Raw genomic sequence first — 24,578 nt, 5'->3', positions numbered from 1 at the left:
CATTATTTTAAAATCAGCATAGTTTTTTTTCTCTACTTTGAGGCCAAACACTTTGGGATTCTATACCATTTAAAGCAACTATAAATTTAGCAAACGCTTAAAGCGTAGCTTCATGTATAATTTACCTAAGGAATCAAGTGTACATTTCTGAGCATTTCAAAGCTGTAATTCAGCCGTGGTCCTGGAGACCTGGTAAAGCCTTGAGAGCAAAATGTAAGATGTTTCATCATCCATCAAAACTCCCTGGCACACACAGATTTTATTCTTGCAAAATTTGGGCAGATACCATAGTTTTTATTACTGAACCTGAGGTTTTCTCTCTCTCAAGTCTGGGATTTAATAATTACAAATATAACGGCATAAGAAGGTAGATGTGTTTTACTTCCCACACAATTATTACTCATTGTTTATCATTTATGGTCTCTGACCCCAGCAATCCCTCTCCCAACACACACACACACACACACACACAGTATAGCAGTCCTGTTCAGGTTACCATTCTGAAAATAAACTTGATTTAAACGTCGTGTGGATCAACAACATGGAATGTATTTTGTACAAATGCAGTTGGAAAAGGCCTTTATAGAATTTCCTTTTTTCTTGCTCTGATAAGCTTGAGCAAAATCATGTTTTGCTCAGTTTTGTAATGAATGTTTCTCTTATGGTTTTTGATAGAGAGTCTTACTTGCTCCTCTGATGAGAGGTTCCCAAGTAAGTTTAAGTGTTCGTGGTGACTGAGTGGTTTCTCTGGAAATGGGGGGAATACACCTCTGGTACTTTTACCCACTTTTTTATTTACCCCCTTTTGTTTGCCTTCTTTTTCCACATGTTACGTTTTCTTTTTTCCCCTGGGCTTGTGGTATTTGTCGCCAAAAGACACGGGTTTCTGCTTAGTATTTGGGGGTAATCCAAGACTGCAAATTGCTATGATTTTCACAGACACTCACTCTACAAAAATCTCTGTAAAACTGCCTGAAGCTAGGGCTTGAGCTAGGGCACGAGCCTTGAACTTGAGGTAATATTTCTACCTAAAGAAGAAAACAAGGAATGGTAAAGCCAACTGAAGGACAGAGGACAGTTCTCTTCTGAGACCTCAACACGGAGGGGTCTTAACATAGGCGTGCACAGACACTTTCACTGTGTTCTCTTCACTGCCGAAAGGCAGGCTTAAAGAATGTTAGAGTGAGCTTCACAAAAACACTCTTTCTTATTGGAAAGGTAACATTCGTTTCCGATTGGCAACTGGAACCATTTTTTTTATTGTTTTCATGTTGGAGATGTCACACCCAGCTTCCTAAGTATTCTTTCTTGCTGGGAAGGGGCATTCCTATAAAACGGAAACTCTGGGGTGGCCTCACTGGAGATGCCCTATAAAAAAAATACAGAAAATCTTAAAACGATGAGCAGATCTCACCTTCCAAGTACCTTAGTTAATCCTTGGGACCCAGGGAGGCAGTTTTGAGGAAGTTGTGTTAACACTTAAAAGCCACCTGGGTACCATATAATACAAGGAAGTCGCAATTCACCAGAGCTAATGGTACTTTTGAAAAGCGTTTTACATCCTCCTGGGGCAGGGAGCTCGGGCACAAGGAAAATCTGGCTCAGGTATTTGTGGTTTTTATAGCTGCCGTATCCAAGAAAGTCAAAGTCAAGGGCCTTCTAGAAGAATCCGTTTTACATGCCAATATGCTTTATAGAGTCCTCACTGCAGATGGGGAAACCGAGCTCCCTGAGAACAGATTCATACTTGCCCAAAGACAGCACGATCGGCCATGAAGAACAACACTTCTACGTCAGAGAAAGACAAGGATTGTATGATATTACTTTTGTGTAGAATCTAAGCAAGTTTAAACACTAAAATACAAAGTAAAATAGTGGTTATCCGGGGATGGGAGGAGGATAAAAATGAACGGTGTTTAAGGCTATAAACTTGTGACTAGTAGTAAATAAGCTATACAGATCAAATGCCCAATATTACAAATACAGACAGTAATATTGTACTGTAATTATGTAACAGGATAAATATGGCCACATTGGCAATCATATTACAATACATAAATGTATCCAAGTAACAGCTGTCCACCTTAAATGTACACATTGCTACATGTCAAATTTATTCAATAAGAAACAAGACTTCACACAAATACATTAAAAAAAAAAAAAAAACCTTTGAAGTGTTTCTAGTTGTGTTTACATGTTCCAAATGCTGATTAATTCATTAACTCCAGATATTTGGACAACTTGACTTTTTGTGAACAGCACTTTGAAATTTAATGCAGAGCTCCCTTCTCAGAATTTTACAGTTTTGGCTCCTGAAATGACTAGTCTTTACAATCCCCTCCCATGTACTCCCTCACTGAAGTGTGAGGAACATCTTTTTCTCCGGCTCCTGGCCCGGATTCAGGTAGTAAAGATTTTCCAAACACCTGCATGAATATTAGCAAGATCCAAATCTGCTTAAGGGGCCTGTATGTTTTCATCTTGAAAGAAGTCATGTTTCCTCCACCAAGCGCTACCGAGTTCTGCTTCAGATATCATACACTCCTTCCGAAAAGGTCTTTTCCTTCTCCTCAGGAATGATTAGGAAAAGCTTGTGATGCTGAAAAGAAAGAAGGTATTGGCTAGCCCAGTTTTGTGGGAGAGGAGAGGAAAGGAAATCTTCGGAATCTTTCGCAAGAGTGGAGTGATCTAACTTAACCTGCGTGGGAATGACTGGGGATAGGGTTCAACCCTTCGGACTTTCTCGTGGAGCTAAAACACCAAAGAGAATGGAGTTAGGGGTCCGAAGGTTAGCTAGAGACATCTGAAAAGCCCCGAATCTTTTCTCTTAGAGCGGTGCGATATTCAAATCACTCATAAGTACTCTTGGACGTGCTTACAGTTCCATGAATATCTAATGTCACTTTGAATCTTCTGTTAAACCACATCCTTTTAAATATCGTAATGAACTTACTGTCGTTTTTTTTTCAGGACTCAGGGCTATTATTAGCTGGCCTGCACTCCACATGGCTTCTCCCACACGGCAAATCCTTTGCTCTCTCTCGTTTCACCCACTTATAACTGCCAATGGCCTGTCATTGCAAGGGAGAGCTGAGCACTTTGAAGGCAGACCTTACAGAGTGTGTGACCTTCAACAAAGTTACTTAACTGTCCCAAATTTCAGCCTCATGTATGACATAAGAGTAATTAATTACAGCGCCTACCTCATGGGTTTCTTGTAAATCTTACACAACATAATGCAGTAATAACGCATTTAGCCCAGTTCTGGCATGCAGTAAGGGTTTCGTTTTTTAAAATAAACTAGTAAGTAGCATTTATTAAGTGCTTATTATTTATGAGACAACGTCTTTATCACTTCATTCACATCAACCCATTTAATACTATTATTACCTCACTTTACAGATGAGGAAATGGAGCCACTTAATTGTTGAAAATTTAAAAGATCAATAAATAATATGACTTTCTTCCTTTCCCAGGTTGGAAAAGAATTGAGAGATAAACACAGGGCGAAGGCAGAGGAAGCTCTAAACGTTACTTTTATTACTGATGCAGTTAGAGAAGACGTCTCCAGACGTGCAACCTTGCTAATCTTTTTTCCCAGAAGACAATTTGCCCTCCCACTTACAGGCATCACTGGACAATCGCGAGTCTCCTGGGGAAGAGAAGCAGGTTACCACCTGCAGAGCAGAGAGCCTCTCATCAGGAAGCCAGATCTGAACTGAGGGAAGGAGAGACTGAACTGAGCATGCCTAGAACCTTCCCTCAACCCCGCTCTGAGGTTAAATAAATAACCTGTCAAGAGGAATAAATAAGAGGTAAGGTGGGAATCCAGACATTAGCCTAATAAAAACCCCACAATAGGAAAAATGGGAGCTAGGGTCTACAAAGCACTCCAAATACCATCACCATCATCATTAGATCCTTTATTTGGACTCATTTTTTTACATCTATTTTGGACTGTTTAGAGTTTTGTTTTTTGGGTTTTGGCTTTGCTTTTTTTTTTTTTTTAAGTCAGCTTTGGCAAGTAGTGGTTTTCTAGGAATTCATCTATTTCATATGTATTTTCAAGTTGGCTGACATAAAGATGTTTATTTATTTTTTTTTAAATGTCTGTAAGATATTAACAAAATTTTGTTTACTGCTGAGATGGATACTTAGACCATTGATTTTTTTTTCAGCCCTTCTTTTTTTTAACTGTATGCATTGATTTAAAAGTATAAAATGTCTCCCTACGAATGACTTCAGGGACACCTGAGTGGCTCATTCAGTTAAATATCTGACTTTGGCTCAGGTCATGATCTCATGGTCCATGGGTTTGGGCCCCCTGTCAGGTTCTGTGCTGACAGCTCAGAGCCTGGAGCCTGCTTCAGATTCTGTGTCTCCCTCTCTCTCTGCCCCTCCCCTGCTCATGCTCTCTCTCTCTCTCTCTCTCAAAAATAAATAAATATTAAAAAAAATAATGACTTCAGTTGCATATACAAGTTTTGACGAGTCTTCTCATTATCATTCAGTTCAAAATATTTTCTTTTCTTTTCTTTTTAATTTTAGAGGAGGGGAAGGGGTAGACAGCGAGAGAGAGACTATCAAGCAGGCTCCATGGCCAGTGCCAAAAATTAATCAATTCAAGGAAAATCAAGAGTGTCCATGTAAGTCAGACAAGGGAGGAGGCAGACATGATCTATGTAAAAATGAACCAAGATACATTCCCTGACTTCAAGTTTTCAGTCTATTGAGAAAGACATATTGATTTTGTTACCATCGGACAAAGGCTCTGGTAGGGGTGGTCACAGGGCCTTTGGGGAGCACATACATATTAGGTGCACTTGACCCATTTCTGGGGTAGGGTGGGGTTGCCGGGAAAGATTTCATGGAAGAACTGACATCTAAGGCTGAGACCTGGAGATGAGCAGGAGTTAAGTAGACCAGAGTGAACCGCCAGATGCTTGAAGATGCAGCAAGAGACAGTTGGAAGCCACAAACCAGGGCCACAGATGGAGAAAGGCATGCAGGCAAGGGGACTGCATGTACAAAGGTCCAGGGGCAGGACAGACCAGGCCCCATTTTGGTTATGTGTCACAGCAAGAGTTGCATTTCTAAAACACAGATCTTATCATGTCATTCTTCTGCTGAAAAGCCTCTAACAGTTCCCTGCTCCCTACAGAGAAATGTCCCAAGTCCTTAGCAGACATGCAGGGCCCCTCGCGACTCGGCCAGCTTACTTGTTCAATCTATTTCTACTACTCTGCCCACCTGAATAAACCAGCTGCCCCAGCCACATCCTTGCTCACGCTCTTCCCTCTGCTTCGATATACCTTCTCCCTCCTCTGTTCAATGACTTTCTACCTGTTTTTCAAAGCCCACTTACATGTCACTTCTTCCCTGGGCATCCAGATGAAATCAAATGTTTCCTTCTTCACCATCATTCTTCATTTCCATGGTATCTTTCTCTGTGCCTTAATGCTTAAAACACTGTATGATTAGTTTTTGTTTATCTGTTTCTTTTGTCTGATGGATGTTGAGCTCTTTGACATCTCATACATTTCTTTTGTGATCGAATTGACTTGACCTCTAGTTTTGCCAATCACTGGTTCGATATTTCTAATTTCATCCTTTCCCCTTAAATTATAGCTAAATTTATCACTATGTACGATTTCATTTTCAGGTCAAGAAATATAGCTCATATAATTTCTTTACAGATAAACATTTATAGAAATATTAAATTAAAGTAGGGTCAAGGTACAGCTGTAAGCTTTTCTAGAGTGTAATAACTACGGTAAAAATCCCAAGAAAAGCTTTGAAGGATAATAATTCGGCAGATATCCTACCCGTAGCTTTGATTCCTGGGCACCGCCACAAGAAGTGAAAGATCCCCACTGAGTTCCCTCTTTAGATTAAGGATTATTTGTGACCAATCTGCCACTTGGAGTCACAGGGAGTGAGGCCCAGGAATCTGCATTTATAACAATCCTAACCTTCAAAAGTACACTCCCTCACTCCCTGCTTTCTCCCAGGCAATCCTTAGGCACCCAAAGTTCCAGAACTACTGCCAATGACCTCCCCTGGTAAAACAATAAGTCACTTCTTTTCTGGCTAAGTTGCATTTTCCTAGGAGGTACAACCCAAACCACGTATTATTGAACACTATGAGCAATTCGCTCCTTGGTGTCTAGGTGAACTCAAACGCGATAAATACATAACAAGTGTCTGCACTAACTTCAACATGGCGATAATTATAAAGAGTTTGAACTTCTAGTCATTCCAAAGGTGAACAACTGTAGTTATGAGCCAGGGAATTTGAAAAGACATTTCCTACTAATTAGTTACGCAGTTCTGGGTAGGTAGATTTGTAGACGGTACTGTTTGAAAGTCATGATCCTGCTTTCCTCACCCATCCTTTTTTGCATGAACGTGAAACTTAGTAGTTAATAATAATCACCAGAAGTAATATAACACTAACGTTAAACATCTGCCTTCTCTAGGAAGATGGCGAATGTCACCATATGTTACACATGGTTATTATTATTCCAGATCCTATTAGTATTGCAAACTCATGTACCACGAGGTAAATCATGCTCACAAAATTGAAAATCAGCGTGCAGGAAAATACAAACATTTAAGGCGCATATATCACAGTCTCATTGTGTGGGCAGAGACAGTGAGAGTAATATTAAAGTGGTCTCCATTTGGCATATATTTAATAATACTAGTTTGTGGCAAGATGTTCAGATGGTAGTGTTTGGTGAATGTAATAACAATAATTATATACTGTGTGCCCCACCTGTGCCAGAGCTTTCTATGCATTGTCTCTAGTCTTTATAATAACCATCCGAGGAAAGTGTCACCCCAACCTTTTCAGCTGAATGAACTGCATAGGCAATTGTCTAAAATCACACAACTAGTTAGTGACAACACTCGTTTATTTTTTTTTAATTTTTTAAATGTTTTTATTCATTTCTGAGATAGAGAGACAGAGTGCGAGCGGAGGGGGTGCAGAGAGAGAGGGAGACACAGAATCCGAAGCAGGCTCCAGGCTCTGAGCTGTCAGCACAGAGCCCGAAGCGGGACTTGAACTCACGAGCTGTGAGATCATGACCTGAGCCGAAGTCGGACGCTCAACCAACTGAGCCACCCAGGTGCCCCAACAACCCTAGTTTCTGAACCCAGGATTGCCTGACCTCAGAGTCCGTGCTCTTTTTGTTGAGATTATAAACTGCATGAGGGCAGTTTTTATTATTTTTATTCCCTGCTTGATTCTCCGAGCTTTGAAGAGGCCGTGTTATAGCGTAGGTGCTCAATAAATAAAAGAATAATACCTTGCTGCCAGATCAAGAATTTCATCCTTGCCAGTGTCCCTCAAACAAATCCTTAATCCACAATTTGATAGTATCCTCACCCAAATAAAAGTAATACTCATCATGATAATAGGCAAAATTAGAATAATTAAAAAAATACTTGATTAATCCAAAAGAGAGCAAGAAACAAGTGGGAGAAAAAAGAGGTGGGGGGAACAGAAAAAGGTGGGACAAACAAAACAAATACTGAGACGGAAAATTTAAACTCAGTATGCCAGCGATTGAATTTAGGGTTTAGTAAACGAACTACTGCAATGAAAAGATAAAGATTATTAGACTTTAGTTCTACAATCATATCCATAATATTCACTTAGTTCTTTTATTATTTCTTCCTTTTTCATGTCTGTCTCGTAGATGAAAGATGAAGCCTTAAGGGAGTGAAGAAACTCGCCATGATGACTCAGCCCATAAGTAACAGAGTCAGGATATGGACCCCAATGGTCCAGCCCAGAACCCTCACTCATGGCCATTTAATACACCCTCGGCAAAGAGGAGGTGCTGTCCAGCTTGGCAAGAATGGTGTCCAGGCAAGGCTACAGGCAGAGCCAGACTGCAGCTGGCAATGGGGAATGGTCAAGTTCAGCCCCACCACAACGAGGAATATAAGCTCTTGGGGAATGAACAGGATTTCTGGAACAACTGATATTAGAGAACACAAATCTGTGGTAGAGCCAATATAGGGAAACGTATAAAGAGTAGAGAAAATGGATGGTTGATCGATCCTAGGTTGGGGTTTTGCTGGAAAGTGGCTGAAGACAAGATGGTCTGGGGAGAGACTGGTTTAAAAATTCCATCTTGGAATCTAGGCAGAATTGGGGGGGGGGGGTGCTGTGAGTCAGGGGGAAGGTGTAGCTAAAGACAGCAAGGGGTTGGGGGTCACGGGGACCAGGCATTTGCTTGAGGCTGAAGAGCAGAAAGCAAGAGAAGAGGCCTAGAAGAATATTAGCTTGCTGTCAGAGAGAGTAGGATGGGTGTCCAGACAACGTCTTACAAGGCATCCTAGAGGTAAATCAGAAACAAAGATAAAGTCAGTAAAATAGATTTATTCTTGAGATGCCCGGGTGGCTCAGTCGGCTAAGCGTCTGACTTTGGTTCAGCTCATGGTCTTATGGTCTGTGGGTTCAAGACCTGCATCCGGCCCTGCCCTGACAGCTCGGAGCCCGGAGCCTGCTTCAGATTCTGTGTCTCCCTCTCTCTCTGCCCCTCCCCTGCTTGCACTCGGTCTCTCTTTCTCTCTCTCAAAAAATAAACATTGAAAAAAAAGTTTAAAAAATAGCTTTATTCTCAATCGTTAAATTTCAAGGATAAAGACACAAGCTGGAAGCTACAAGTCACTTCTTGTTACCTGAACCACCATTTTCATGAGATTATTAAAAACTCTGATCACAGATCATTAAAAAATTCTAAATTGCTGCAGGTAACAGATTGCTTTCTCTGAATCACTCAATTTTTTTTTCTGAAATAAGGAGAAGAAAAATAGTTAAAATTAGCCACCTTTTTATAATGCACTTGCTGGAACTAATTAGTAATTATTTTTTAACATAAGCAGTTGGTATGAGAGTGGTGATAATATATTTACAATATAAACTTAGCATCATTAATGAGATTGTCATTTGTGGAGACAAGACTGTCAGAAGCTGTCCCCTTTATGACGGAGAGCCGCTCTTTCAGTTCCAGGGTGGAAGGTGGCAGTCAGAACACTCTTAAGAAAAAAATTCTGCAAGAATAATGTATGCCATGATATATATTTGAAGAGCTGTAATACGCACAGTTTTTGAAGGCTTTCTAAAAAACAAATGAACGGTTTTTAGCCTAACAGCTAAAGCTTGAGCGTCTTAAAGATTTATCAACATAAAAACGTGGCTTCTTTACAGCAAAGTATTCTCATGGATGGAAACTCTTTGATTCTCTGATAACAAATGTGTCTTTTTGTATTAATTCTTAAGTAGCCTAACATTAGCCTTTTCCCTTCTAAACTCCCATATTTGGATTCAGAGTGAGACTTTCTTTTCCCTTCTCATTTAATCAATGTTGGCACGAAGCTCCCCTCTGTCAGCTTGATATTCTGCTCTGGTCTGACCTAATTCTGCTCAGGCAATGAATTCACTTACTCCCCCTGGCTGGGCAAAAGGAAGAAGACATGGGAGAGAAGTGAGATACCAAAGTCTTTCTTGTGTTAGGCTGTTTTAGGGCATCGGCCTAATTCAAGTACTTGGATAACATTCCCCAGACAGTGTGAAGGGTTTTCTTAGTTCACATTGGGCCGTGCTTGAGCCTAACTTGACCTCACTCATCCCCATTCCAGCTATGCGGAGAGACCTCTTCTGGCAGAGAAGGATCGAGAATGCTTTTTCCACCCCCTCGAGTCGGTGATACCTAACCCCCGTGTGTAATTTCGGAGCGCCCTTCCAAGCGCTGGAGTGTCCGGTGGTGTTTGTGAGCCCTGCTTGCTGTTGTAGACACTTCCGTCATCATCATTTATGCTGTGGCAAAGCTCTTGTGTGTTTCAGTAAAAAGAAGATTGTGCTTGGGTTTTGTCTTCGCTTGACATGGCTTCTTCCCTCTGCTTGCTGATGTGGTATTTTCCAACGAACCACTGTCACCACAACAGCAGGAATCCTTAGTTGTAGCAAAAACTCATAACAGAGCTGAAATTTCCATAAGACAACTCAGACTGGGGAAAACATAGTTTAGCCTTTTTTTTTTTTTTTAACATTTATTTATTTTTGAGAGACACAGAGAGACAGCATGAGCAGGGAGGGGCAGAGAGAGAGAGGGAGACACAGAATCTGAAGCAGGTTCCAGGCCCCCAGCTGTCAGCACAGAGCTTGATGTGGGGCTCGGACTCACAAACCGCGAGATCATGACCTGAGCCGAAGTCGGACGCTTAACCGACTGAGCCACCCAGGCACCCCGAGTTTAGCCTTTTTTCTGTAACTGATTGTATTTTGTTCTAGGACTCCATTTCCAGTGATGGCCCCCAAAGCATAACTTGGATCTGCTGGACACAGTGAATGGCCTGTCTAAAGCCCATTCTCCCCTTCTCTACTAAAAATACTCCAATTTTATCCCAGTCACAAAACATCCAACCAAAATTTATGCTTCCCAGATTCCCTTGCAGCAAGGACGGACCTGTAGCTAGGTTCTGACAAATAGAGTCTAAACTGAACTACTGAGTGTAACTTCCAGAATAGCCCTTTAACGTAGGATAACTCAACCTAGAGTATACACTTCACGCTCCCCCACCTTTCTCCATTGCTGCCTAAAATGTTGGAGCTCTCCCATCACTTACTCACTGTCTTACTTGATTCTAATATATCATTTTGAATTGTGGTCTTTTTCTTTTGCCACTATATCTTGTTTCTTCAATAAGAAAACAGCAAAATCAACTTCAAGTCATGGGCTGCCTTTTCAAGCTGTGTCATGTGTGTGTGTATGTATGTGTGTGCATGTGTGTGTGCTTGCATGCATGCACACACTTTGGTGGTAGACGTAGAGTTATAAAAATAATAGAAGAAACAATCCCTGACATGAAGAAGTGTATCAGAAGGATGAGACTTACTCGGTGGGAATAATGGCAGAACATAAACAAGGTAGATACAGATAGACTGATACACAGAAAAATGGAGATCTGATATAGACATATTTCAATCTAGTTTCAAATAAGTATCTTACACGGGACTGTAAATTATCATTTTCCTCCCCTATACACCCAGAGTTTCTGCTATTCATGTGTTCAGAAATGAAATGCTCAGAAAGGATGAGATGGGGAAAGTCCCCTCACCTTTTGGAACTGTAAAGATTTGGTAATGCCCTGCTCCCACTATCTGCTTACAGAGGACCCCTCATGACCACATATGAACACATTCCAGGCGGACAGAAGATAGCCCCCTCTATTCTATGTCTGAGGACTTCTGCTACTGCTGCTGCTTAACAAGAACTACGGGGCAAATGATCAGGATGACAGCTCAAGACACAAAGGAAATCATTTAAAGATTCATTAAATGCAAACCCCTTTTTAATTTGAAGTGTCTTAAAAACACAGACACCACATTGATACGGATATGGGTCTTACTGTCTTTGTCACGTCTCTACAATATATATCAACCAAAGGAAGTGTCCATGATACCGTAATAAAGCATCCTGACAAACTTCAATTTACCATTAAAAAAATGCTAATTCTGAAAGTGATTAATACAGTAACATTTCCAGGCACCTAGGATCTAACAGAAAATGTTTCAAAATTAGAGCACCATAAAAAGAGTGGTATTCACAAGAAACATAATTTAGGTCACAAATTACAGTAAACTCACAGGTTCCCTTCTCAGTGGTTTGACCCTCGATGCCATGTGAGTGCTTCCTTGAAATGAGTGACTGATTGGAGAGTGGGACTCTCTCAAACAGTCTTTTGAAGTTCATTCGTTGTATCGTAATACGCGTGCAGGTGTGGCGAAGACAGCGGCTACCCGCGGAAGATTCAGGCTTCCCTTCTCCAGCGTAGAGTCATGGCTCGGAAGTGGCTGTCCTGGTATCTGCGTGGGTCCACGCTGGCTCGGTTCCAGGTCAGGAATGTAGGCGACAGTGATGTGTGACACTCGGGCCTGGCCCATGAACACCCGTGATCTTGCAAGTTCTCTGTCACCCTCCATCATCTGGCTGGCTCCGTGAAATACTGTGTTAGCGAAGGATTCCCTGAGACTGGTCTTTAAGCAAACAATGAATGTGGTGCTAAACCAGTGCAATTTGGGGACTTGCCTATTCTCACAGCACTGCTGTCACTGACGTGGCAGGTTGTGGTGTATCAGCCACAGCCAACCCCTCCCCTCTCAGGGCCGTCATTTTCCTTTCACTAACGATAAGTCTCTTTTCATGACTCCTTCCCCATTTTTTTGGTTCTTCACATTTCTGGTTGACATATTCCATGTAATACCTTTTTTTTTTTTTTGGCTTATAAACCACAGAAATCTATTTTTCACAGTTCTGGAGGCTGGAAGTCCAAGATCAAGGTGCCAGCATGGTTGGGTGAGGGTCCTCTTCTGATTGAAGACTTCTATTCTCACATAATGAAAGGAGTAGGACACCTCTTTTGAATCACCTGTCAGTCCATTCATTAGAGCTTGAGTCTTGGTTTTCTCCTTACAAAGGCTACTGCTGCCCACGGCTGAGGTCAGGAATCCGAGAAATGGTAGGAGAAGGAGGTGGTGGACACAGTCGCCTGATGGTGTGTTCTCCTTGTTTTCCCTTCCACACTGAGTCCTCTTTTCCATCCCAGGACTATGAGAATCACACTCCGAGCCCTGGCTGTCCGTGCCCTGCTGAGGTCAGGGGGGAGACTACATTGCAAGAGTGGCTTTTGGACTTTTTCTGGGAAGGACAGAGCCAGGGGCTTGTTGCATAATGAGCCCTGAGAACACCCAGGAAACCCAATCTCATTGTGTTTATGACAAGGTGGTGCCTGATAAAAAGCCTCAAGGGCTCTAACTTACAATTTTTTTTTTTATTCCCCTCATCGTCCCCGGGGCTATGCCAATGAATAATGACCATTTGAAATTCTTCCAAGGAGGACCAATCACTATACAAAATAGTAGCTGGCTCCTTCATGTAATATCCCTGGAACTTACATCATGGCAACGTTCTCGTTCCATTTCACAATAGGGAATTGCTTGAGAAACCACCACATTTTACCGCCTTTGCATCGTGTTCTTCAGTAGGTATAAGTTCAGGCCTCAGAAAGGGGGTAAGTCCACTCCAAAGTGGGCCTGGGAGCATACGTGTGCGTGCGTGTGTGAATGTGAGTGTAAGTACGTTCCTAGTTGCTTCAATGCCAAGTGGTCTAGACTGGTACCAGAAAACTGTTTCTCAGGGGTTGAAACCAAGTGGGTTATGGGTCCCAAGACGGATTTGACCTGAAAAGTCAGAAGTCTTTGTTCTTGTTACTGCTATTTATTCACAACCAGGACAACGTTGTGTTTACATGGTCATGATATGGTTGTGTCTACACGGTGACAGGGTGAATCCTAGCTCCAGCACTCACCAGCTGTGTAATCTGAGTATAGTCCTTAAACTCTCTACTCTTCTGTTTCCTCTTCTGAAATATGGGGATTATGATGACTCCTACTCCATAGGGGTCTGTGAGGATAACATGAGATAAATATAAAATTCTTAACATGGAGCTGTAATAGAAATCCTCCGTTTAAATTAGCTAATACCACTAATAATTTTAAAAAGAAGATTGCATCATCTACTGAGAAGATTACCGTGTTCACCACAATAGACTTTCCCACCCCGACTTCCGCCTTCCCTGGGTCCTCACAGGCTTTTCTACATGTTCCCATTACAGCACTTGTGACCCTTCATTGCACTGCTGTTTACGAATCCATTCTTGTTTCTTATTCTTCTATCCCCATTCCTAACACAGTACCTAGCACGGTGCATGTGGAACCATGTGAGATGTCTATTTTCAAAGATTAAAAGCTCAAATGTTGGAAGGTTTATGTGGTTCAATCTAGAGTGGGTGTTTAGTAATATCTGCTGATGAGGGAATGAATGAATGGGTATCCTCCCCCCCACTGGCCTACAACTAGTTGACAAGTATCATAAATGACACCATGATTTTCACAAACGCTGATTTGTCTCCTGGATACATGTTAATACCTTTCTCACTTTCTAGTAGAGTTTTGTTAAAGACATGTTGTATCTGTGAGTTATGTTTTTACATGAAATGATGCAGTTCATAATATTGTTCTCAAGAAAATAGAAGATTTAAGAATTATCTATGATGAGGGGCACCTGGGTGGCTCAGTTGGTTGAACATCTGACTCTTGATTTCAGCTCAGGTCATGGTCTCACGGTCATGGGATCGAGCCCCATGTCGAGCTCCACATTGACAGCTCAGAGCCTGCTTGGGATTGTCTCTCTCTCCCTCTCTCTCTGTCCCTCTCTGCTCATGCTCTCTCTTCCTCTCCCTCAAAATAAATAAATAAAAAAAAAGATGATCACACACACATGTTCACATATATACTCACATAAACACTTTGGAATGAACTTAGACCATTCTAAATTCTAAACTTGGGCATGCTCATCCCTGTTTCTCCCCTACTGAACCAGCTCAAAAACACTATAAGAAGTCCCATAATTAACCAGTGTATTATCTGGAAGCCCAACAATTTCCTACCCCCCAGTCCTACCCCCAGACCCAGCCATCTATTCTTCTAAAAAAGATTCTTGTGGTTACAAAACTGGCTGCATGAACAGTAGAACAAACAAGGCATATGAGATGTTTGTGTCTTGCATTTTATATCATCGAGGAATGACCAAAATCATCTGTTGATGAGTCCCTCTTTGGGGATCTTCTCTGATCAAAGAAGCAAAGCTGGAACATATGATAAACATTGGAGTTCCCAATCTCTCAGGGAATGTCACGTTTTGACCAACGCTGTGCTGAGGGCCAGCCCTCTGAGGTGGGACGTGAGTTGACAGGAGTCAAGAAACTCTATCCTTTCTGTGATGGTGCACAGACAGGAGCCTTAACCACCGGTATGTGTGACTGAATCAGCAAGCACAGATTTAAATGCCTGGAGAGGCAGGTAGATCATATAGGTAGGAAAAGGAGGTTAAATGTGAAGCAATAGAGAGTAGTGAGGAGTGTGACAAAGTATTCTGTAAAAAGGCAGCAACCATTTAGTTTCATGCGGGTCTATGAAGTCAGTGTTGCCAGATTTGATGATTTTTAAAAAGAAGTTCGAAATTTGGATGCTCATGAGAAGTTCCCCAGTTTTTGAGATACCGCATGGCTGAAGAGAAATCTGACCTGCGGTCACCACTTACAACCCCTACCTGAAACCATAACCCATGGCACCTTACACACACACGGCCTTCAGAAATTGAAAGAGAATTCTGTGGTCACGATGTTCAAAGAAAACTCTTAATTTCAAATACTTTCACTTATCATTCCTGAGAATATTCTGACACATGTCTCAATTTTCGATTTGGAAAATACAGCTTGAGTGTCTCTAGTTAGCCTTTTGGACCTCCTTAAGAGTGCATAGTGATCCCACCAGGCTCAGAAAGGGAGAAGAAACAGGCCTACATGCTAGAGGGTGAAAAGTGCCAGACAATGCGTTTATCTTAGGGAATGAAGAACAGTACACACGGCCTCAGTTTCCCAGCACTGGATGCACTTCTCCTCCCCTTTCACTTGCTCATGTCTCTCGACGTGCAAATGTTTTGGCTCTGTTATTAAGAAATTATATTTGAGGAGCCCCTCGGTGGCTCGGCTGGTTGAGCGCCTGACTCTTAATTTCGGCTCAGGTCGTGATCCCAGGGTTGTGGGATCAAGCCCCACGTCAGGCTCTGCGCTGAGCGAGGAGCTTGCTTAAGGTTCTCTCTCTTTCCCTCTGCCCCTTTCCTTCTCTCTCCCTCTCTAAAAAAAAATTATATATGAGTTATTCTCAGAAGCCCAGTCCATGATGAGAGTACCACATCCACTGACAATTACCACTCTTTTCTAAGTGTTTTGGTCCAACATCAGCAAAGCTTGCCTTCCAGCTTGAAATTCTTCCAGTCCACTAACCAACAGATGGCATTACTAACTTTCCTGAGATACGCACGCACACACACACACACACACACACCCCTTCCCCGTGACAGAACACGCAGTTTGGCTGTGGTGTTAGAAGCACAGTGAACTTATCAAGCAGCAAAGTGGGTGGCGGGGAGACAGAGGAATCGGAGGGAAAGCTTCATCCCCTCTTTGGCTCCCACCCCCAATTAAGGAGTCCAGGGCATTTAAGGTCTACCACATTTCCGTGTGGGGACAGAAGCATAATTCAACAAAATGTAGCCTTTGGACAGGAAATGGGAGGGTCGTCACTTTGGGCTGGCGCATATGCAGGATAATCATGACACTGTCTTTGCTGGTGTCAAACCTATATTTGTTAAATAGCTCCCAGAACAGTAACCGGGCACTGTCTTCAGACACTGCCTGCTATTGAGGAGAGGGAACAACAACATCAAAAATACCCTGTCGAGCCACCCAAGTCAGATAATTACACCGGCTGCAAAACATCCAGGCACGGAGCACTGGAGACCTTTTAGGGGGTCCTTTATCATGCCCTGCCTTTTCCAGAATGAGGCTAATTTGCTCCTCTTTCAGCCAGCTCCAGCACAGAGAGCAGCCGAAGGAGAGAGCGGAGAATGAACTGTCAGCGTTATTGAAAAGATTCATGATTAGTCACACTCGCTCACAGGCCAGGCCCTTGCCAGACACCACACCACTCATTAGCAGACCTGAGAACTGGAGTGCTTCCCACAGCTGAGCAACAGCTCTGGGCCTGGCAGGCCCCCAGGGACCCACAAAGCCCTGTGTTCTCCCACACCCTGCAATGAGAAAGGCCAGTTTGGGCAAGCCTGGGTGCCATTGGCTCCCCAGATGCTAAGTGAGTCTATCTGTCTGATGCTCCGTATTGCTTAAAATATTATTATTCAGGAACTCAGCTGGCGTGGATATCAAGGTCACATCTCTTCGTGTTACGCTGAAACAGTTACCTGACGGGGGCCGCCATTTTCTGCCCAGGTTCCCCTCGGAGCACCCAAGAGCTGGGCACGTCTGTGGTTTGTCATCCTCCCCCGTCTCGTGTTCAGCTACAGCTGTTAGCCCTGCTCTTCCCAGAACTGGAAATATTTCTTTTCCTCGTCTGAGTAATACCGGCAATTACAACTGAAATTTACAATGCTGGATATTGGAGGGCTCAGGGTGGTGAACGCTAATCCAGCTCATTTGCAGGAGACAGTGTGGGCCGTAGGATTGATTTCAGTTCCCATAGCAATGGGGAAATTGAGGCTGGGAGGGACCAGAACTCACTCAGAAGTGCAGAATAAGGAAGAAGAGCCAGGTGCCTGCTTTTCTGTTCGTCTTCACTCCATTTATTCCAGCTGCAATCCCATACAAGAAGACACCATTTCCAGTTTGGACAGTAAACCATTCTCCTCTTAATGAAAATACCACTGTCAGAGTTATAACTCCATGAAGCTCAATCAAAACTAACCAAAAAGATCTGGCTTCTATTAGCGTGTTCTGTATCCTCCACAGGGGATCTGAAAGCAGAGGGCATGGGGCCAAGACATCATAAGTGATCACAACAGGCACCAAATGCAGTGGTTCCTCATGCCATACGTCCGAGCAATGTGGAGCCATGACAGGCTCTGGTGGAGAGAGGAAATGATCGTCGTAAAGCCCGACTCCAGACCAGAGCTCACGTTATTTGGTACACACTGATATGTGTATTAGCTTAGATTTATAGTACCTGCAAAAGTGGCCCCGGCCCTAAAAGCAGCTCGAGTGGTGAAGAATGACCACGAACAACGTAAGTACGATTCGAAGCATCACGCTCCGTTTCTTCAGGCTGGAGACGCCCCCACCCTGGCTTCACAGAGATGTTGCCATGCCGACCCAAGCGAGTGTGGTAAGGCCTTGGGGAAATTCCTGTGAGTTTCTAGAATTTTCAAAACTCCCTGCAAAGCTCCGAGACAGTACTTCAAGTTGGCAAGCTCAGAAATTTTGTGTGAAGGCCATTTACCACGATGGACATTCAGCACCGTGCCTCCCTGGTCCGCTGGGGTAGAGGGCAGTGGGCCAGGAGGGAACGGAAAGGGGCATAGCCGGTGCCTGTCACTCAGTGTATGTGGGCGGGGGGAGCTACTGCCCCTTCCCTGTGTGAGTCCCCCAATCTCTCCCATTCACTGTGTTTCTGAGGAAAAAGGGGTAGAGCCTCAGACAAGGGATCAAGTCAGAGGAGCACCCTACTCGACCCCAAAAGAAACTTGCTTCAGAGTCGCTCCGGTCTCCTACAGCCGCCCCACCCCCACTAAGCCTGGGCTCGTCGGCCAAGATAACTACTCATGATCACCGGGCCCAGCAAAGGCTTGACTGATGTGGACGCTGCCAATATGTGCAGTCTACCTCTGGAAGTGTGCAGGTGTGCATACGGCAGATAACGGCTTTGCCTCCGATCTTTGCATTACTTGCTTCCAGAAGGGAAGTGATGCTAACGGCTGACAACTTTTGCATCTTTTCCCCGGGTACCATTTTAAGTGCGTTGACTCTGATAGCTCTTCCCACAACTCGATGAGGAAATAATGTTCCTCATTTATGCATGAGGAAACTGAGACCCAGAGACTGTCCGGTCACACAGCCAGGAAGCGGCAGGGCTGGGATTTGAACCCAGAGCTCAGTGTGTTAGTTAAGAAACAATGATATGATTCCATGTGGACGTGGGCTCTTGTGTATCCAATGTACTGAGCATGTGGTCAGACCTCTCTCTCTTCAGTGACCCGAGGACGTGCATAGAAAGGCAAGGAAGATTTGATGAAAGGAGGCCAAGGGGAAGTTTAGCATAATGGTCAAGAACAGGGGTTTTGAGATCAACAGATCCAACGGGGATCTACTGTCACTTACAGCTATGTGACCTTGGGCAGTTACTCAACTCTTGAAACCTCATTTTTCTCACCTACAAAATGGGAGTAATGAAAGCTTCTAGCTCACAGGGCTCTTGAGAGGTTAAAAGGAATGGGCCCACATAAACATCATTGACCATAACTGGCCAACAGGAAATGCACCATAAGGGCAAAATGAAAGTACTAGTTATTAAATATGGGGAGATCAATGGCAGTGAAGGGACGGAAATGTTTTTAAAAAAAGACTCAATGTCTACATTGTCTTCTTAGTTGTCAAATTTGCCATGGAGACTTAAGAATGATAAATAAGAAATTTCCCTTAAAACGGTAATTTTGGAAAATAGCTGCCGTTCTTCTTCTGGCTGCTGTCACTCGTGCTTCCCCCTTTCTCCCCGGGACCCGGTAAATAATTCATAGTTCTCGTGGAACAGCTGACTCCTCCACATTTCGATCCCAAGCCTGGGCAATAGATATGCCCCCATTACCCGGGGGTTTCTGTCAGAAAAGGGGCCTCTGGGCGATTGTGGCCGGACACGAACCCCACTTCCGACGCTCTGGAGCTGGTACGGTTCTCCCCATCCTCTCCAATCATCCTCTTCTGCGCCCTCACTGCCCCTCACAGCTTGGCAGCGTGTTGGCAGGTCGCTGGCCAGGAGCCTGTATTCCGCACACGGGTCCTGTCACTATAATAACCATATTTTCTCTTGCGGTGAAGAGTAATTGAATTAAATTGGGCAGCATTTGATCCTGCCCATACTAATTGCCTGATCCAATTGAGGCCTCTGTGAGGTCATGGGCAGAAACGAGTGGAGCAATCAGACAGATGTCCTTGTCCCGCAGGCCTGGCCGTCATGTTGTTCTTATTCCTGTGCACACCCTGGAGACCCTTCGCCTTCACGTGGAACCCTCTGGAGGGTGATGGGGCTCATTGGGCTGGGGAGCAGACCAGGAGAAGCCCCGGGCATGTGGGGAACACAGTTGAGCTGGCAGGGAGCAAAGTTTGACTGATGTCCCAACATATGGGCATGCAGATGTTTAAACAGGAGTGGACAGAGGCACAGGCTCTTGGTGACATCTATAAATATGGGCTCAACAAACACTGTGTGTGTGTGAGAGAGAAGGGGGTGGTGGGGGCAGGTGGGGATTGGCCAGTAGGAATTACAAGTTTTGCTCTGGTAACATCTCAAACTGTTCGCCGTTTAAAAGTCACTTGTCTTTGGCAAACGAGCAGTTCCTGTAGTCTTTATCAAGAGTAAATTATGTGGGTATGTTGCTTATCTAAAAGTAAATAAGAAACACAGATGACTGCCTTTAAATGTCTGATGAGCTCTATTTTGCCTTCTTTCTGCAGATAAAATTAAATATCAGCATCAACATCGAAATTTACCAGCAGGATGCACAAAGGGATGGCCGGAGGGGGAAATGGGAGTGAGTCCGGGGGGTGGGGGTTATGCCTTTAAAAAGGTCTGTCTCCAGGAGCACCTGGGTGGTTCAGTCCGTTAAGCATCTGACTCTTGATTTCTGCTCAGGGCGCGATCTCGCAGTTCATGAACTCGAGCCCCACGTCAGGCTCTGCGCTGACAGCATGGATCCCATGGATTCTCTGTCTCCCTCTCTCTCTGCCTCTCCCCTGCTCTCTCTCTCTCTCTCTTTCTCTCAAAAATGAATAGACATTTAAAAAATATTAAAAGAAATGTCTGTCTCTGTCATCCTTCCCCTGTCCTCACTGGCCACTTGATCCTGACATCACCGCTCACCTTTCAGACATGAAACTGAGTGACCTTTGCAAACACCTGACCCCGTCTCTCCCTCCATCTCATAACCCTTGACAGCAAACGCGGAAACAGAACAGGGGCTCACGTGTGGAGGCGCCTAGAAATCCAGGTCTGCTTCTAAAACACTGATAAGGTTGACTTCCATCCCCAGAGGCGTGACCTCTGTCACTTCACTGAGCAGTCTCCCTTGTGGGTTGACCCCTGGTGAACCGGACAGCCGAGCGGGGAGGAGTACTTCATTTTGACTCGTCACCCAGGGCCCGCCAGAAGGAAAAGGTGCTGAGATCTTGAGAACGATGAGCAGCAGTCACGCATAGGACTTAGGACGGCAAAAATTATTGTCCTGTTCAGAAGCCCAGAGTAGACGCTCCCTGATTAGGTCTGTGCTCATCTTATTCCTCCAACAGGAGCTGACGGAGGGTCCCCTCCTTCATCGATACTCTGAGGGTTCGGTCTGTGTGTGAGGATAAGGATCTGTGGGCCGAGTGAGAAAGGAAGTCCCAAACACCCAATAATTTCTAAATTATGGGTTATGACACATTAATGACTCCCGGGATGGGGAAAGTTTCCATTGGGGTGTATGATTCAGCCTCCTAAGAGAGCCCAGTGCCTTCAGTATGCACCGACTTGGTTCTCGACCCACTAATCCTCTAGAGTCCAACCAACTCCTTCCAAGAGAGAGGTCCTCCCAAAATGTATGATGAATCACCGTTACATTTTACATTGCTGTTAAAGCAAATGAAAAGTTGGTTACATGGGAGCGAAGTCGAGTAGGTACATGATGTGGCCAAGGAGTTCTCACGGCACACACTGGCGTCGCATAATCAGATCACCGGGGCCGCCAACTGGCACTTTCTCCGTCTCCTTCACGTGCTTCCCTACCTGTCTTCCCACTCCATACACCGTGCTCCCCGGGCTTATTAACCGCTGTGGAGGGTCTCGGTTACCATACGCGCACCCTGGAAATGTCCGAATCCAGATGTTTGCTCGCTACTCGACAAACATCAATAGAGAACCTACTGTGTGGCAGGCTCGGGGCTGGGTGCCGGGCGGAGGGAAATGCGTAAAACGTGGTGTCGGCTGTTGGGTCTCACATATACTTTGGCATCCAGATACTTGCGGAATTTGTCACTGAAATTGACAGTAATAATAATAGTAATAATGATTTTTATTTTATTTATTTTTAAGTGTTTGTTTACTTTTGAGACAGAGAGAGAGAGCTTAAGCATGAGTCGGGGAGAAGCAGAGGGAGACAGAGAATCCCAAGCAGTCTCCACGCTGTCAGCGCGGAGCCCAATGTGGGGCTCCATCCCATGAACCGTGAGATCACGACCTGAGCCAAGATCGAGAGTCGGACGCTTAACCGACTGAGCCACCCAGGCGCCCCAATAATTAAAAAAAAAATCTGCTCATATTTTTTGCGAAGCCACCAGCCTACTTCATGGCAACTGCTCAGTACAAGACATTTCCCGGCTCACCAGGGTGCACACGCATGGCCTTGCTCACTCGTGTGCCCGGTGAGGCTCAGGTGCGTGTTCTCATCCCAGTCTGACAGCCAAGCAGCGACAAGTGGACACGGACCAGGTCGCACATGCTACTGTGTTTTACAGCATTTTAGTCCCGATCCTAGGGTCGCGCTGCTTTCCATCTGACTTTTATGGTAAGAAACGTAAGATGTTGGGAGATAATAATTTAGATTTGAACTAAAAATGTCTTACTGCCTCTCGAGCTTCCAAATTAGTAGAGGACCCCAAGATTGCAAATTGAGTTCTTTTTTTATAGAAAAGCTACCTTTTGCAACTAGTTCCGTGAGCGAATCCGTTTTCTCAGTACCGTACAATTAGAACAAATATGTGTATATTCCCTCCTCAGCCTTATACCCTTTCCTACTCGCCTCCCACACACCGGCACCCGACGTGCGAATTCACCTGCTCTTCCTCCATTTGGGTCTTTGCTTAAACATGCTGTGCCCTCCATTGGAATGCCCTTTCCCTCTTCACCTTCTGTGGAACCTCACTTCGGGCGGCCATCCTGACTCCTTCCAGGGCGAGGTAGGAGGCTGCACGTTCCCGTCTCCGTGTTCCCGCAGAAATGCTCTCCCAGCACCTCCCTCGTCGCGGCAGATTTTTTGTTTACACGTCTGAGCTCCTACTGGCGAAGAGCGGTAGTTTATTTATATTTGTTTGCCTGGTGGCCACCCGCTGCTGGCTCATAATATGGACTTAGTGAATGTGTGTTGAACGAATGAATGGACAGATGAGCAATTTAAATAAGAAGTCAGATTTAGTCCTTTCGGGAGGTAAGCGTCTACCTCTCTGAAGCGTCTATGCTTCCTAAGTCATGCCTCCTAAGCGTCAGGTACAGCTTTAACTATTTCTACGAATTGCCTCATTGAATCCTCCGGAACCAGCTCCATGAGGTAGGCGGAATAATTATGTTAATTTTGCAGATGAGGAAACAGAGGCGCGATGAGGTGATGTAACATGGCTAAGTTCCCACAGCCAGTGAAAGGCAAAGCTACGCCTGGATCCCCTGAACCTGTATCCCCCCCAGGATTCTTTCTCCCTACTCTTTACCCCGAGAAAGTCGACGCATTTGGACATATTGATGCAAATCAATGACGACTATCCTCTAAAATAGACGCATTTGGGAACCGAGGAAGCCATTTTCCTCTATACTGGATCATCCCAGGGTGCGGCAAATTTTCAATACTGATTCCATGCTGTCTCCCGCCCTTGTCCTGTCATTGTGCTGCCATGAAGGCTTGCTTCTCGGCGTGCCTCTCTTTGGAAAGGCGAGGGGGAGAAAAGGAAGAGACATGAGCTCTGAGGCCAGAACCCTGAATGTGAAGACAGACTTGATCACTTACTGGCTGACCTTCTCTGAACCTGTTTCATCATCCTTAAAATTGAGTCCGTAACCAGTATCGCATTGGTTGCTACTGGTGTTTGTTAAGACTAAAATAAATATGTAGTGTGTTCGCTGGCTTTCTTCGCGTGCTAATTCCTTGATTCTAACGTGCTATAGGGTTTGAAAACTAAGCTTGTTAGAATCGGGCCTTAAAACAGCACGAATGAGGTCCCGATGCGGCGTTCTCCGAATAAAAAGCGCATTCGGCTTTAGGACGCGTCTTTTCCTAACGGTTACTTTGGCGGCACTGGCGTCTTCTTCACTTTCCTCCTCTTCCTGTCCACCTTCCCCAGGGACCAGGCTGGGCTCCCGATAAGTGAGGGCTCTTGGCAGCCATCAGGCTTACGTGGCTCACCGCTTGGTGGCAGCAGACCACACCTCCTTCGGCCCTCCTCTTTTATGTAAGCGGAGCTCTTCTTAGGGGCCGGTCTCCACTTCTCAATCTCCTGCATTGCTTTTGCCGTAAATGCGCGGTTACACTTTTTAGGTAGTAGCAAATATTGTTTGTGCGTGTTTCTGTGCCCTCGTTTAGGACGACGAGGAGCTCGGCCAAAGCCAAACTAAGCACATTTCATCAGACCATTTTCACTGGGAGGTTTTCCTTACACAAAATTATCTGCAATTAAAAACGTAGAGAAATTTTCTCAGTGTGACACAGCCTTTTAAAAGATAGGGACAAAACCCTTATGGAAAAAAGCAATTTGTAATGCCAGTAATTTTCTACCTCTGTCCTGCTATTATTAAGGAGAGCGGTTTTAAAAGGAACTCTTTGCTCCCGTCTCTCCGCTCAGGCTGCGGGCTCACATAATGGCCTGTGTCTAACTTCGGTCCATTGCCATGGGAGTAATTACACCACACACTCAAAAGGGCGATTTGCTACAGAATCAAAGAAGCAGCAGTTGGGTTCAAAATGAAAAACAATCTCTATACACGTGAGGGGAAGGAGCGTGATGAGGTAGAGAGCATCCAGGGAGCACTGCTTTATGTGGGAGAGTGCCGTGAACAAAAGTTTTGACATAGGACATCAGAGTAAGACAAGAGCATACGTGAAATCCGTGAAATCCTTTTCCCGACGCCCCCTCTCCTT

General features: G+C 44.4%; 1 long non-coding RNA gene across 3 annotated transcripts in view; it reads right to left on the bottom strand.

Moving 5' to 3' along the window:
- Positions 1-4,144: 4,144 nt before the first annotated feature.
- The window catches only part of LOC109266010 (uncharacterized), a 96,479-nt gene continuing 76,045 nt past the window's right edge, over positions 4,145-24,578 (bottom strand). The window contains exons 4-5 of one of the 3 annotated variants that reach the window (XR_008421206.1): positions 16,899-24,107; positions 4,145-5,460 (exon numbers count right to left, since the gene is read on the bottom strand). This is a non-coding gene — a long non-coding RNA (uncharacterized LOC109266010). Of the gene's footprint in view, positions 5,461-13,347; positions 14,927-16,898; positions 24,108-24,578 lie in introns of those variants that run through there. The other 2 variants (XR_008421205.1, XR_002079476.2) reach the window with 2 other exon arrangements.

This window comes from Panthera pardus, unplaced genomic scaffold (assembly GCF_024362965.1).
Source record: "Panthera pardus isolate Hobbes unplaced genomic scaffold, ASM2436296v1 HiC_scaffold_1, whole genome shotgun sequence".
In the NCBI taxonomy this organism is placed as follows: Eukaryota; Metazoa; Chordata; class Mammalia; order Carnivora; family Felidae; genus Panthera; species Panthera pardus.
Note: the sequence above shows the minus strand (reverse complement) of the source record. Positions and strands in the feature narration are given on the sequence as shown.